Genomic DNA, 14,312 nt, shown 5'->3' with positions numbered 1-14,312 from the left:
AAACAAGCTTATTTCATCTTGTGAAAGCCATAAAATATTTGAAGATGGCTATAATATCTCCTCTCAGTTTGCTCTTTCCCAGGCTAAACATACACAACTCCCTCAACCATTTCTTACAAGGCTTGGTTTCCAAACCCTTTATCATATTGGTTGCCCTCCTCTGAACATTTTCCAGCTTGTCATTTTCCTTCTCAAACTGAGGTGCCCAGAACTGGACAGAGGGTTCTAGGTGTGTTCTGATCTAGGCAGAATAGAGCAGGACATTCACTACCCTTGATCAGAACACTAAACTTACAGCTTAGCCCACACCCCACAATAAACCTCCCCTTGTCCAGACCCACTAGGTAACCCCTGCTCTTATAAATGTCTTATACAGATGTTGAACAACAATGGGTCAATGGCAGAACCCTGCCACACACCATTTGTCACTTTTCCCCAGGTTGATGAGAACCATTAGCAACCACTCTTTGGGTTTGGTCAGTCATCCAGCTACAAAACCACCTTACAATCCACAAATATATCAAGGGAGACTTTGTTAAAAGCCTTACTGAAATCAAGATACACTATGTCCACAGCCTTCCCCTGATCCACCAAGCTTGTAACTCTATCCACAAAAGAAATCAGATTTGTCTGCCATGACTTTTTCAGAAGCCCATGCTGGGTCTTAGTAATTGCAGCATCCTTTTCTAAGGGCTCACAGACAGCTTAATTATCCGTTCTAGGACGTTTCCTGGTATAGCGATTCTTCTTGTATTTTGGAACTTCCCTGCCCAAGCTTGATTTTTTTTTTGCAGTCACTTATGCTTTTCAGTTTGCAGATCCTCCAAGATATAATATTTAATAAACATAATGCTTTAAACCACAGTAGCATCTCCTGAGTCCTTTGCAAAATATTCTTGATTGTTTTATGCCATGCCTTTGGCTATTTGTTGTTGTTGTTGTTGTTGTTGTTGTTGTTGTTGTTGTTGTTGTTGCTGCTGCTGCTGTTATTCACCTATATACTTTCTTTTCATTTGTGTTAAACTCGCAATGTCCCCCATCAGGAACTCTGGAGAGCTGCCTGCTGCCAGTCAGTACAGACAATAGAGGGACCAATTGTCTGGCTTATTATAAGGTGACTTCCTATGTGCCTAAGATTGGAAATATGAGTGTTGGTATTGCCACTATATTCACCATGAATGTCACATGGTTGATTCATTCTTTCGTCTCCTTTCCAGGGATGATTGGATTCCGTCCCCCTTCCATACACAGAGAACTCGGACAGTTCCCTTTGCAACGCCACCTAAAAACTCATTACTTTCCAATCTATGTTTGTTTGTCGTCACCTTCCTCTTTTTAACAAAGCTGCTGTTAAAATTGATGCTTTCCTGTTTCTCTCTGTATTAAGGGAAAGGGTGAATTGCATAGCACACTCGGTATTAGAGATGAGAAACACAGATGACATTTTCTATTCACTGCCAGCTAATCCACCTGTGAGTATAAGCATCTAATCCTTTTTAAAGACCTTCCCGTTGGAAATGCTAAGCTGCATGTTTTCTTATTAATGGAAAAGCACTTCTCTTTCATAGCATTGTAATTATATTTTTTTTTTCCTCTGCATTTTTATCATGAATCCAGTTGACCCTTCTTAGGCTATACTCCTCCTCCTACCAGTATAAAATGCAACTTGAGTTCACTGGGGCTTCACTGAGAACAACAATGCTTAGAACTGGGTTGGTGGTTGCCATAGTTTTGTCAATCACATTAGTGGTACCCAGATCAACTGAACATTTCTGTTTCTGTTTATGCCCTATTGCAGTGATGGAGAAACCTTTTCAGTATAAAAACCACATTCTTTCCTGGGCAACCTTCCACAGGCCACGTACCATTGGTGGGCAAGGCCGGGGGCAAAAGTCAAACGAACCACTGGTGTAAACGTTACCTTTGTACGGTAAGCTGTTTTATTCACATTCACACATCTGTTTCTATCCTCAGTCAAGGCAAGCAGTGGTGTAGCATGAGTTGCCAGCACCCGGGAAATGGATGGAGTTCACATGCTCATTCAAGTGCATAATTACACCCATGGCACCCAGGAGATTGCAGCTGCAAAGATAAGAAAAGAAGAGTCATTCCGTTGTCTGGAGAGATCACTTCCTAGTTCACATGGAGAAGCTGTTTTTAATGGCGATCAACAACAGATGCACACAACTGTACTGAGGCAGCACTGGGTGTTGAAATTTTGTGCCCTTAACAATTCTGCACCTGGGGCAACTGCCCCTGTGCTCCCCCCATGCCCCCTCCTGTGGGAGATGTTATGGTTCATCTGCAGCAGCACAACTGGATGCCTTTCTCTGCCCCAGCTGCAACAAAACATGTCTCTCCCGTATCGGTATCTACAGCCGCAGCAGGCGCTGTAACTCTTAAACAGTTTAACTTCACCCTCAAAGGCACACTCCTCCATTGTCTCCCGAGACAGGGGGATGCCAGTGATTAATAAGCATTTCTATATTTCTCAATATTTCTCCAAGCAGTGTCTGATTCATTTTCTATCAGCCAGTCTTGGCCAAACCCTACAAAGGCTTCTTCCATCAGAAAGTAGGTGCCATCATTTCAAAACAAGCTGATCCTCTCAGTGCTTCCTCACAGAAAGCAAAAGGTAAGAATATTGTTATTATGTATTCAAATACACACTCAAATTGCATATGTTTATTTTTGTATGCAAAGGTTATGATAATGTTTTTGTTTCTTTAAGAAAAAAAAATATTATGCATTTGGATACACAATCAAGTTATTGTTCTGTACACTTTATCTGCCACTAAAGAAGACTTAAAAGGGACGCGGGTGGCGCTGTGGGTTAAACCTAGGGCTTGCCAATCAGAAGGTCGGCAGTTCAAATCCCTGTGACAGGGTGAGCGTTGCTCAGTCCCAACTCCTGCCCACCTAGCAGTTCGAAAGCACATCAAAGTACAAGTAGATAAATAGGTACCACTCCGGCAGGAAGGTAAATGGCGTTTCTGTGCACTGCTCTGGTTCGCCAGAAGCAGCTTAGTCATGCTGGCCACATGAACCAAGAAGCTGTCTGAGGACAAACGCCAGCTCCATGGCCTATAGAGCGAGATGAGCGCCGCAACCCCAGAGTCGTCTGCAACTGGACCCAACGGTCAGAGGTCCCTTTACCTTTAAATAAGACTTACTAGTCGAAATGTGTTTGGCTGCTGATATTGCCTTTGGAAAATATCTGTTTCATGGGCATGTTATATCATTTTAATTGATTTGCATATCCACAGGTATTCAACGTGTCACTGTAATTACGTATTGGGATGAATCTATTGGCCACTGAGCTATGATACTGCTTTTACAAATTTATCATTTTAAAATTGCTTTATAATGGCTCCTAGACACACATAAAACAAAATCACGCACAGGCGTCTTCCAAAAACCCAAAAATTGTGTTTATGGAAGACAATCTTACTCGGCTACGAGTGATCGCCAAAGAAGAAGTTATACCTCACTATCAGAGGCAGTGATGATCTGAATACTGGTTGCTGGGAGCAGAAGTGGGGAAAATGCTGAGATGCTCTCGGCTTCCCAGAGGCATCTGTTTGGCCACTGGACGAACAGGATGGTGGACTAGATAAGTCACTGGCCGGATCCATCAGCAAGGCTCTCCCTATGCTACAGATTTATATTTAATGCATAGACTACCAGTCTTATCCTAGGATAATCATGTGAAGAGACCTCCCCCCATAAACACACACACATACTGAAGATTCTTGAAAGATCTACATTGGCTCCCAGTACGTTTCTGAGCACAGTTCAAAGTGTTGGTGCTGACCTTTAAAGCCCTAAACGGCCTCGGTCCAGTATACCTAAAGGAGCGTCTCCACCCCCATCGTTCTGCCTTGACACTGAGGTCCAGCTCCGAGGGCCTTCTTGCGGTTCCCTCATTGCGAGAAGCCAAGTTGCAGGGAACCAGGCAGAGGGCCTTCTCGGTGGTGGCGCCTGCCCTGTGGAACACCCTCCCATCAGATGTCAAAAAGGAAAACAGCTACCAGATTTTTAGAAGACATCTGAAGGCAGCCCTGTTTAGGGAGGCTTTTAATGTTTAAGAAATTAGTGTATTTTAATGTTTCTGTTGGAAGCCGCCCAGAGTGGCTGGGGAAACCCAGCCAGATGGGCGGGGTATAAATAAATAATAATAATAATTATTATTATTATTATTATTATTATTGTTATTCATGAAAGGCGGCAACTCCATCAGCCAGCTCAGAGGATTGGGATGTGAGAGAACAGAAACCCCAATGTTTTAAGTGCCATTGTATTTTGATTGAGATGGCTTAGGCTTCCCTGGAGCTCTGGCGGTTTACATTTCGCTGAGAAGCTTTCCCTCTTTTAAACAAAAGTCCTGCTTAATTCTTCTTCTTTGTTTGTTTGTTTGAAGAGGAAAAAACACACTCTGCACATTCGTATGCATTTGGGGAATAGAAGCGCTGCTATAAAATATCGATCTTTATATCCACAGTATGTTCCTGGCAATGCAAACCATATAAATGAATTCAAATGTTGAAGCTGAAATTGTATTTTCCATCCGACATGGTGCTGGTTCCTCCTGCTGTTAGATGCCCAGGGACCAAGCACTGCTTGGTTTATTGTTATGCAGAGCGCTTCTGGTATAGTGTATGCTGGTATCCCACTACTGAGCTATTGTTTGGGGAAACACCCAACTCATGCAAAAAGCCGTGCCCCATAAAAGCTGCATGTGCAGCATTAGGGCTTTCGACATCTGACTTTCCAAAAATTAGTTTCTCTCTTTGGGAGCTCCAACTCAAATCTCAGCAAAACATCATTTCAATACTGACACAATGTCAGAACTGCTCTGTAGACAGGAAACCCAGGAGAACCGGGAACAGTGAAGATGGATGTGTGCTGTGGGAGGGGAGAAGATATGGTTGGGAGGGAAATTCCATTCAGTTCACATTTAAAGGAAAATCTACTCAATCAGCAGTTTCCTAAACAATATGTGAACTGAATCGCAGTCACGCTTCGGAATTTTTCGCTGCATTTCTTCAGCCAAGCAATGTGCCCCCAAATGTGTATACTGGGGTAAATAGTACATAAAAATGCATATGTTCGTGAAAACAATGTACTAAAGTGCATCATTTTAGGGGAAATTGGTTTTTAAAAATGTAGGCAAAATTGCATGCAAAAATATGGAGAGTAGAATTTAAGATTTTAAGAAAATGAGATCACTCATTCCTGAACTAACGAGTGAAACCAGGACTAATTAAGAACGTAAAAAAAGCCCAGCTGGATGAGGCCAAACACCCATCCTGCCCAGCAATCAGCTCTCACCGTGACTAACCAGATGCCTATGTGAAGCCCAGAGGCAGGGCCTGAGTGCAACAGCTATCTCTGTGCTTGTGATTCCAGCAACTGGTATCAAGAAGCCTATGGCTTTCAACATTGTGGGGTAGAAGGCCAATAGCCCTTGATAGGGAATCATCCATGAATTTATCCAATGCTCTATTATAGTTCTATGGCTAACTGGTGCAGTGCCAGCAAAAAAATCTGCTATGAATGGATATAAAGAGGGGGGGATCTCCCCCCCGCCCCTTCCCCAATTTGGCATACAGAAGAGTGCCAATGCACTAGTGCGATTCCAATCTCAACTCCACCAATTAACTAGTGTCATGGGGCAATTTTAATTGGTGATTAAACTTATCACTGATAATTCTACTGATGAAACCAATTAAAACTTGCAGCAGCTAGGACACTAATGCAGTGAAGTGGGTCATTTGGGCTATACATCACTGTTTAAAAGTTCCTTTAAATGTATTTGTTCATCTCACCTCATTGAACTGTCTCAATGGCTTGGATAATCAGGGCTTTTTGGTTACAGTCCATTTTTCTGCAGAACTTGAACAATTTAAAAATGAGATTCTTAGAAAATATTTACCTGGGTGTTGGAAATGTTAGGTGGAACCGAGCAAAGCAAGCTCTGTAAGGATGGTGCCTGTTTCTTAGTATTGTGTTCGTCATATTCTGTTATTTCAATTGTAAAGGTGGGCATGGGTTCTTTGTTCTATTACACGGCAACCATTGTTCATCTAAATGCAGAGTTGATGTTTAGAGAGCCTCCTGATTTCAAGGGGTCAGGTTCAAAGGGAAAGATGCAGCAGCCAGATTAATCTTGATTGAAGTAGGATGAGGTAAAAGCAATCTGTAGCCAGAAAAAGACACTCGGAGCAGTGAACAGAAGCTGAACAATGGCTCTTATATTTTACTTATTGAATTCTCAAGAATGAAGGCACTTTGGTGACCAAGCAACCTAGGTATTCTTGGTTAAGTTGGGTTATCCCTGGATGTAACTGGTGACCTGCGACAGGGCCTTCTATGTGGTGGCCCCTCAGTTGTAGAACGTTCTCCTCCCTGATACGTAGCTGGCACTGACATCTGACCTTCTTTCAGCAGCAGTTCTTTTTTATGAGGGACCAACTGAAGTGTAATCTTGATGACAGCTTTTAGTCTGCTGCATTTGTTTTTTATTGATGTTCTTCATTTATTGTTTGAATTGCATTCTATTCACTCACACCTATCTTAGCTGGATGAAGGGCAAAGATCTACATCTATCTAATAAACAAAGGTCACCCATTTCAGTCCAGTTTCAAACTTTCCTTTAGCATGAACACCACCCTGGTTGCTCTGATGAATGGCCTGTGCAAGGAAGAGTGCAATCTTGGCCAATGCATCGGTAACCCCAAGACTGGTTTATTTTAATGTGTTCTCTGTGGGGCTGTCATTCAAGATGTTCTGGAAGCCGCAGCTGGTGAACAGTGCTATGGCTAGGCTATGGACCAACCTCATGGAATGGGGGAACCCCAGGCTGTGTGTCTAAATTTGGACCTCCTAACTTCTCTAACTGTCCCTTAGGACTCTACCCAAGCCATGTACCATCACAAGCTACGCCACCAGCCCTGCTCTGTTTGGTTGCAAAGTGCCCTTGAAGCTCTGATGATCTTTTCATTTGCCAAGATGAAAGGTAGAGTTGTGTGAGTGTGGAGAAACTATCCTACTGTAAAAAAGAAGAAGTCAAATTTGCATTCTTTCCACTGTCGGCTTTTGCCTCTGGCCCGGTCCACCAATGAAAGTGTTCCTCACCCCTGGTATAGCACCACTTCTAAAAGAACTACACAGGATGCCAATACAGTGGAACCTCGGTTTATGAACACCTCGGTTTATGAATTTTCGGTTTATGAATGCTGCGGACCCATCTGGAACGGATTAATTCATTTTCCATTACTTTCAATGGGAAAGTTCGCTTCAGTTTATGAACGCTTCAGTTTATGAACAGACTTCCGGAACCGATTACACCCATGCTTCAGTTTATGAACACGTCAGTTTAAGTACTCCACGAACCCGTCTGGAACGGATTAATCCACTTTCCATTACTTTCAATGGGAAAGTTCGCTTCAGTTTATGAACACTTCAGTTTAAGTACTCTGCGGACTGTCTGGAACAGATTAATCCACTTTCCATTACTTTCAATGGGAAAGTTCGCTTCAGTTTATGAACACTTCAGTTTATGAACAGACTTCCGGAACCAATTGTGTTCATAATCCGAGGTACCTTTTATACTGCAAGGTCAGGTTTAAGGTTTTGCTGACTAAGCATAAAACACTAAACTTAGGAGCAGACTACTTAAATGAGCACCTAATCACCAAGATAAGCAAGTGAGACCTTCCTGGTTATACCACAGTGTAGAATAGTGTTTCCCAAACTTGGGTCACCAGCTGCTTTTGGACTACAACTCCCATCATCACTCCCACTCAAGGATGATAGGAATTGTAGTCCAAAAAACAGCTGGAGACCCAAGTTTGGGAAACAGTGGTCTAGAGATCCATGTCTTGAGGAGATCAGGGGGAGGACCTTTTCTGTTGAGGCTCCCACCCCATGGAACCACCTCTCCTCAGATATTTAAATAAACACAAAGAGTTATGTACTTTGGGTGATTTTTGAAAACATACTGACAGTAATTACTCAAACTTTTGGGGCCCATTAGTTTGTTTTGCGGCATTTTGTTGGCTCTGGGGGGGGGTGCTCCTGTATCTATTGACTGTTGTTCCTTGTATTGATTTTAATGATCTTGTATTTTGGTTGGTTGGAACCACTTTAACATTTTTTGAATGGTAGGTGGTTTAGAAATGGTTGAAATAAAGAAATAGAGGAACCCTGCTCATTCTTCTGAACCTCAAAGTGACTTTCAATGCCATCAACAGTGGTCTCTTTCTGGAACAAGTCTCCAAGTTGAGAACTGGAAGCATGATGATTTGATGGCTCAACTCCAAATTGAGGGGACAATTCCAGAGGGTACTGCTGGACAATTGCTGCAAAGCCCCACTACATTTATGTGTGGTTCTTCTCCGTTATCCCAGTGACTTTTCATTCTCCACACCTCCTCTTATTGAGTACTTGAAATGAATGCCATTCATATTCATGTTTTATCTTATGTTCAGTGCATTGTTTCTGGGGGGTACGCAGGGGTACGCACACCTCTAAACATTTTGTGAATCTAAGTTTGGCCTCATTGAGGGGCAGTATTTCAATATGAGTAGGAAAATGAGAGTACCCCTAAACATTTTTTTAAAAGAAAAAAATCACTGCTTGTGGTCACATCTACACCACACATTTTAAGCACGTAGCTTCCCCCAGTTCCTGGGAACTGCAGTTTCTCAAGGGTGTTTTGAATTGTAGTTTTGTCAGGGGTGAACTACAGTTCTCAGGATTATGGGGGTAATTGTATACTTTAAATGCGTGTTGTGGATGTGAGCTATATATCCATAGTTAAATGGGCCAATGATTACTCTTTTTTAAATAAATGAAACTCCCCCCCCCCCGTGCTCCTGTCAAAAATCTTGCTGTGTAAGACCATTTAGCTTTTATTCCAGCCAATAAAGGTTTTTCTGCCCTGTTTTATAAAGGGCAATCTCTCGAACTAGGAAAGCTAATGTTTACTTTCCTGTATTAAGATCTGCAAATGAGAAACACAATTTGAATGCCTTAATAGTATTAGTATTATTATTTCCATTTTCAATATTAGTATTTGTGTGTGTGTGTGTGTGTGTGTGTGTGTGTGTGTGTATTCTCTTTACAGCAGCAGATCTCTAGAAATGCTATAAAATCACTATTTGCACATTTATAGCATTTCAAAGTGCAATAAGGCAGGAAATGAATACAAAATCAGAATATTTGGGAAGATTAAGATAATCGTTTTTATTATTTCCTAATAGAATTCCATCATATATGTCTGGGCATGTGTGTGTGTGTGTGTGTGTGTGTGTGTGCATGCACACACACAGTTTTTCTTTTCTGAAGCTGTTGGAGAAGATGAAAAATAAAATAGCAGGCAAGAACTTAATCAAATGGCTCGTGAAAATACTGAAAGGAAAACATCCCTGAGGATTATTGAAAGATTTGAAAAGTTTACTCATTGGAAAACAAACTGTTTGATGGGCAGAACATGCCATGAATACAGATTGGAAAATTAAGGGGAATGAGCTGTATGTATATCCAGATTCATCTCTATCTATATATATCAAATCACTGCACAAAGGCATTGGGAGATCATTATTTTAATGATTTTCCCAAATGCTGAAGATATAAATATGAACCAGGAAACAGATTTTTGCCTGCCAAATATTCTTTCATCTAAATGCGAATGCAAACGATTGAGATGATATATAGCTCCACATTATTGATAAACGCAGAGTCTGATATAAAATATATTCTGCAACTTTTAGCACCCAAGGTGTCTTTTATGGCACTGTTGGGAAGTTTTTGTGGCATATAAGGAACCGCAAATATGAACTTTTGTGGGCTGCTTACAAAATGCCCCCTTAAATAAAAGTGTGTGCTATTTGGCCTTTGCCTCAGGTGGCAAAATGTGTTGGGCTGGCCTTGCTGAGTCCTTTTATGCCTCTGTCTCCAGGAAACTGCTTCCAGGCTCCACCCATCACTTCTGAACTTAAGGTAGGTACTCCTCCTTCGTTCCATAGCCTCCCTCCTACTGCTCTTCCTGCACTGCCAGACTGGTGGTGCCCAGTGAGGTGGTGCTGGTTTTTCAGGCTCAGGGGAAGGTGCCTGTGGAGGTCCACACTCTAACTCTATTGGTCCCAGTGGTCTTCGAGTTTCTTCTGGGGGCTTCTGTCCAAAAGTCTTAAGTGCAATGGCATCTCTGTCTCCAGCAGTCAACCCTGAACCTGACCCAGCTCCTAAGCTGGTACCCCATAGAATTGGACTTCATGGCCTGGTGACTACTAGATCCAGGGTAGGCAGGACGATATCTGGTTTTCAACATTGTGATATATCACCAGCTAAACAACACGATATACAGATATACCACAATGTCTGAAATAAGGGTGGAGCTATATAGAGGCATTGGTTGGCTTCACGGTTTCCTCCACATTGTGATTTTTGCATAGCGCCTGCGCGCGCACACACACACACTTTATGATTCTCAATACATTGCCATGTCAAAAATTTTGAGATCAATGTCATGATATGGACTTGAAACCAGATATTTCACCCAACCCTAACACACATCATGATTTGGGATATATTGCCAGGTCAAATTATGAAACCAATATCACAATATGGACTTCGGTTTGGGGCGACATATCGCCCAGCCATAGTCCAGGGGTCATAATACCTGTACCAGGGAGTCCCCAATGAGAAACTCCCTACTGCAGGCAATTCCAGTGGGGCTCTCTGATGGTGAAGAGCATTGGCGGTTCCATGTCCCTGAAAGTAATGTTTGAAATCCCAGAATTTTGTGGGTACATGCTCTTATCTACAGTCCTTCTCCATAATGGCTTTCTGCCTAAGTAGTCATCTTCCTTGGTATTATTCTTGGTGAAGGCAAACTCACAGCAGTGGGTCATGAAGAAGCAGTGGCCTTTGCTAGCCACTTCTGAGAAGAAGAAGAAGAAGAAGAAGAAGAAGAAGAAGAAGAAGAAGAAGAAGAAGAAGAAGAGTTTGGATTTGATATCCCACTTTATCACTACCCAAGGAGTCTTAAAGCAGCTAACATTCTCCTTTCCCTTCCTCCCCCACAACAAACACTCTGTGAGGTGAGTGGGGCTGAGAGACTTCAAGGAAGTGTGACTAGCCCAAGGTCACCCAGCAGCTGCATGTGGAGGAGTGGAGACGTGAACCCGTTTCCCCAGACTAGGAGTCTACCGCTCTTAACCACTACACCACACTTGGCAGGTATGTCTCTCCTGCCAATGGTGCCAGTCATGCCATCTTCCCAAGAATCACTCAGCAATGTAGCAGGTAACCTTTTGTGAGGATCCTTCTGTCAATCTCAGAGGAGGTTTCACCAACCAAGGGCTCTTTATTATGGCACACTAGTGGCTCTTGCACTGTTCAAGGAATTGAAATGATCCTCAGCCTCAACCCCACTGAGCAGAACACATCCACTCAGGCACCACCAAGACAATATTGACTTTTATTGCTTTAAAAGCAGCTCAGCTGCTAAGCACTGTGGTGCAGCAATTAAGGTTTAAATGAACAAATCCTGTCTGCAGGCTTGCAATCAAAAGAAAAGACAAGGAGAGTGAGGTACATACAAAAATAAAAGGATGGCAGGAGAGGAAATAAGAGGTTAAAAGGCAGCAAGAAATATTAATGCAGTCACTGCTTAAATGAGGAATGACAGTAGCAGCATTCAGCCCAGCCCTTGAGACTTGAGGTCTCCTCAAATGAGAAGCTCAGCGAGCAGACACAGGAGATGTTCACACTGCCGGCAACCCTGAGGAACCAGATAACTTGGAACACAGGAAGCTGCCTTATACTGAGTCAGGCCATTGGACAATCTAGCTCAGCGTTGTCCAAACTGATTGACATATCTAGGATATCAGACATGGTTCTCTCCAAGCCCTACCTGGAGATGCCAGGATCGAATCTGGGACTCTCTCCATGCATGAGCCATGGTCCATGCAGCTGATATAGAGACTGGTCAGCCACACACCAGCTGTCTGGGTTCATCTCAGACTCCTCCCACTTCATTTCCCCAGGAGGCACAGGATCAGAAGTGGCAGTGAGCCTGGCAAGCATTTCAGAGTCATCAACAAGTGAGGTTATTCAAGCGGAGGAGGAACCACCTGGAAATATATTCTCAGATCAGGGGAAAAGAAGAGGAAAAAGAAAAGAAGAAGAGTGTTTAATGGCAGAACAGGTTTTGCAGCTATGAAAAAGTAAAATATAAACACCCATAATTAAGATACACATGGTTGCATTCAACTGAGTATACACAGATAGGCCCATTGAACTCAACACACCTAAAACAGCCATGACTAACATAACTCCATTGATTTCAATGGGTCTACTGTGAGGGTGACTTAGTTGAATGCTACCCAATAATGCTAAGCCACTCAAACATTAAAATATAAATGTGAAATATAAACATCAACACGACTTCTGAAGCCCTGCCCTGTCCCCCGAATTTCTAATTTTATTCTTTCAATCTTTAGCAACATTTTAAAGTTTCAAACAGAGCTCCTTTTAAGTAAACCATGACTTCCTTTAAAATAGCCAAAGGATATGTATAAATGCACATGGGTGTCTGAATAAGAATTAACAGTCTAAGAGATTTTCCTTTTCTCCTGCCCTGGTGTTAATTCTCCTCATTTACAAGGCTATCCCCTCAAGAAATGTCACAATGAGGAAGCCGAGAGGATTCTTTCACTTATATCCATTGTTCAGTGAGACACACTTTAATGCCAGTTTGGGTAATTGGGACACAGCAAAATTTAAATAGGAAGGCCATTTCTGTTACTGAATCCACTCCCTTTATATTGTTTCAGAACACACAATTAGAAAGAATATCTCACAGGCCAGATAAAAAATAGCACAATGTGTGCATAGGATAATAGCTCCAGTCTTGAGATACCCCCAATTCACTCATGTGAATGACTTTAAATCCGGAGTGCCGTGTGTGTGTGTGTGTGTGTGTGTGTGTGTCATATCAGGGGAATATGAACATTTCCCCACCAAAAGGTGGTCCTGTTTAGATAAAAGGCAGTACAGTCCACAGATTTCAGCTGACCAATCTTCAATGGGAAGAGGGGACAACTGTGGTCTAATTATGGCTGCATGCTTGCCATTGCTGCCCTAAACCACAAATTGTGGTTTGTCAGCTTCCCTCCCCACTATCCTTTGTTCCTACAATTATTCTACATGCTGGACTTGCCATTGCTGCAGTTGAGAGATAAGTATATTCCTTTATTAATATATTATTAATATATAAATACCTGACCTTGGCCATTGTTCTCCCCCACCCACTCCACATCCCAGCATGGATGCATGGAGGTTGCTACAAACCATAGATTATGGGAGCATGATAGAACATAAATATGAATGCATTCCCCAGCTTTAGATAACACATGAACTAATTAAGTTTGTTGACTCTTGATTAATTGAAATAGCCCTGAATTTACCATATTCCGTATCAGCAATCCTTTATTAGTAATGCCTAAATAAACCTGGCTTAGAGCAGTAAAAATAATGAAGTACAAGGGGATGAATAATTAATATACAGTAACGTGCTGCCTGCGCATTAAATGTGTTTGGGGGAAGATTGAATAAGTCATTTGGCTTGAACTTCATTGTTGTTATTGAAAAAATGTCTCCACCCTAACACTATGGTTGGTGGCTTTGCCCATCATGAATGGTGTTTTGTTTTCCAAGACCCCACCACCACTTTCAATAGTCACCTGGGCACAGATTCAAAGGAGTAAATGCCAGAGAACTCAGGGTGGCTCAATGCGCCATGCATTTTTGCCCCCAATGGAGCTGGTAACTGGTGCCAATGACATGGTATCCCTTGTGTCAGTTCTGGCAGAGCATGCCCTCAGCAGCATTTGACACCCCCTATCCAGACCTCATGTTGTCATCCCAAAGTTGGGTAATAATAATAATAATAATAATAATAATAATAATAATAATAATAATAATAAATTTTTATTTATACCCCGCCCTCCCCAGTCAAAAACCGGGCTCAGGGCGGCTGACACCAACAGAATTACAATAAAACATAAAAACAATTAATTAAAATACAGATTAAAATACAGTATTAAAATTTAAAGTGCAGCCTCATTTCAAGTAGGCCATAAATCCAAGCCATGAGGGAGGAAAACACAGGGGTCAGGCTGAGTCTAACCCAAAGGCCAGGCGGAACAGCTCTGTCTTGCAGGCCCTGCGGAAAGATGACAAATCCCGCAGGGCCCTGGTCTCCTGGGAAAGAGCGTTCCACCAGGTTGGGGCCAGTACTGAAA

This window comes from Zootoca vivipara, chromosome 9 (genome assembly GCF_963506605.1).
Source record: "Zootoca vivipara chromosome 9, rZooViv1.1, whole genome shotgun sequence".
In the NCBI taxonomy this organism is placed as follows: Eukaryota; Metazoa; Chordata; class Lepidosauria; order Squamata; family Lacertidae; genus Zootoca; species Zootoca vivipara.
This window is presented reverse-complemented; position numbering follows the sequence as displayed.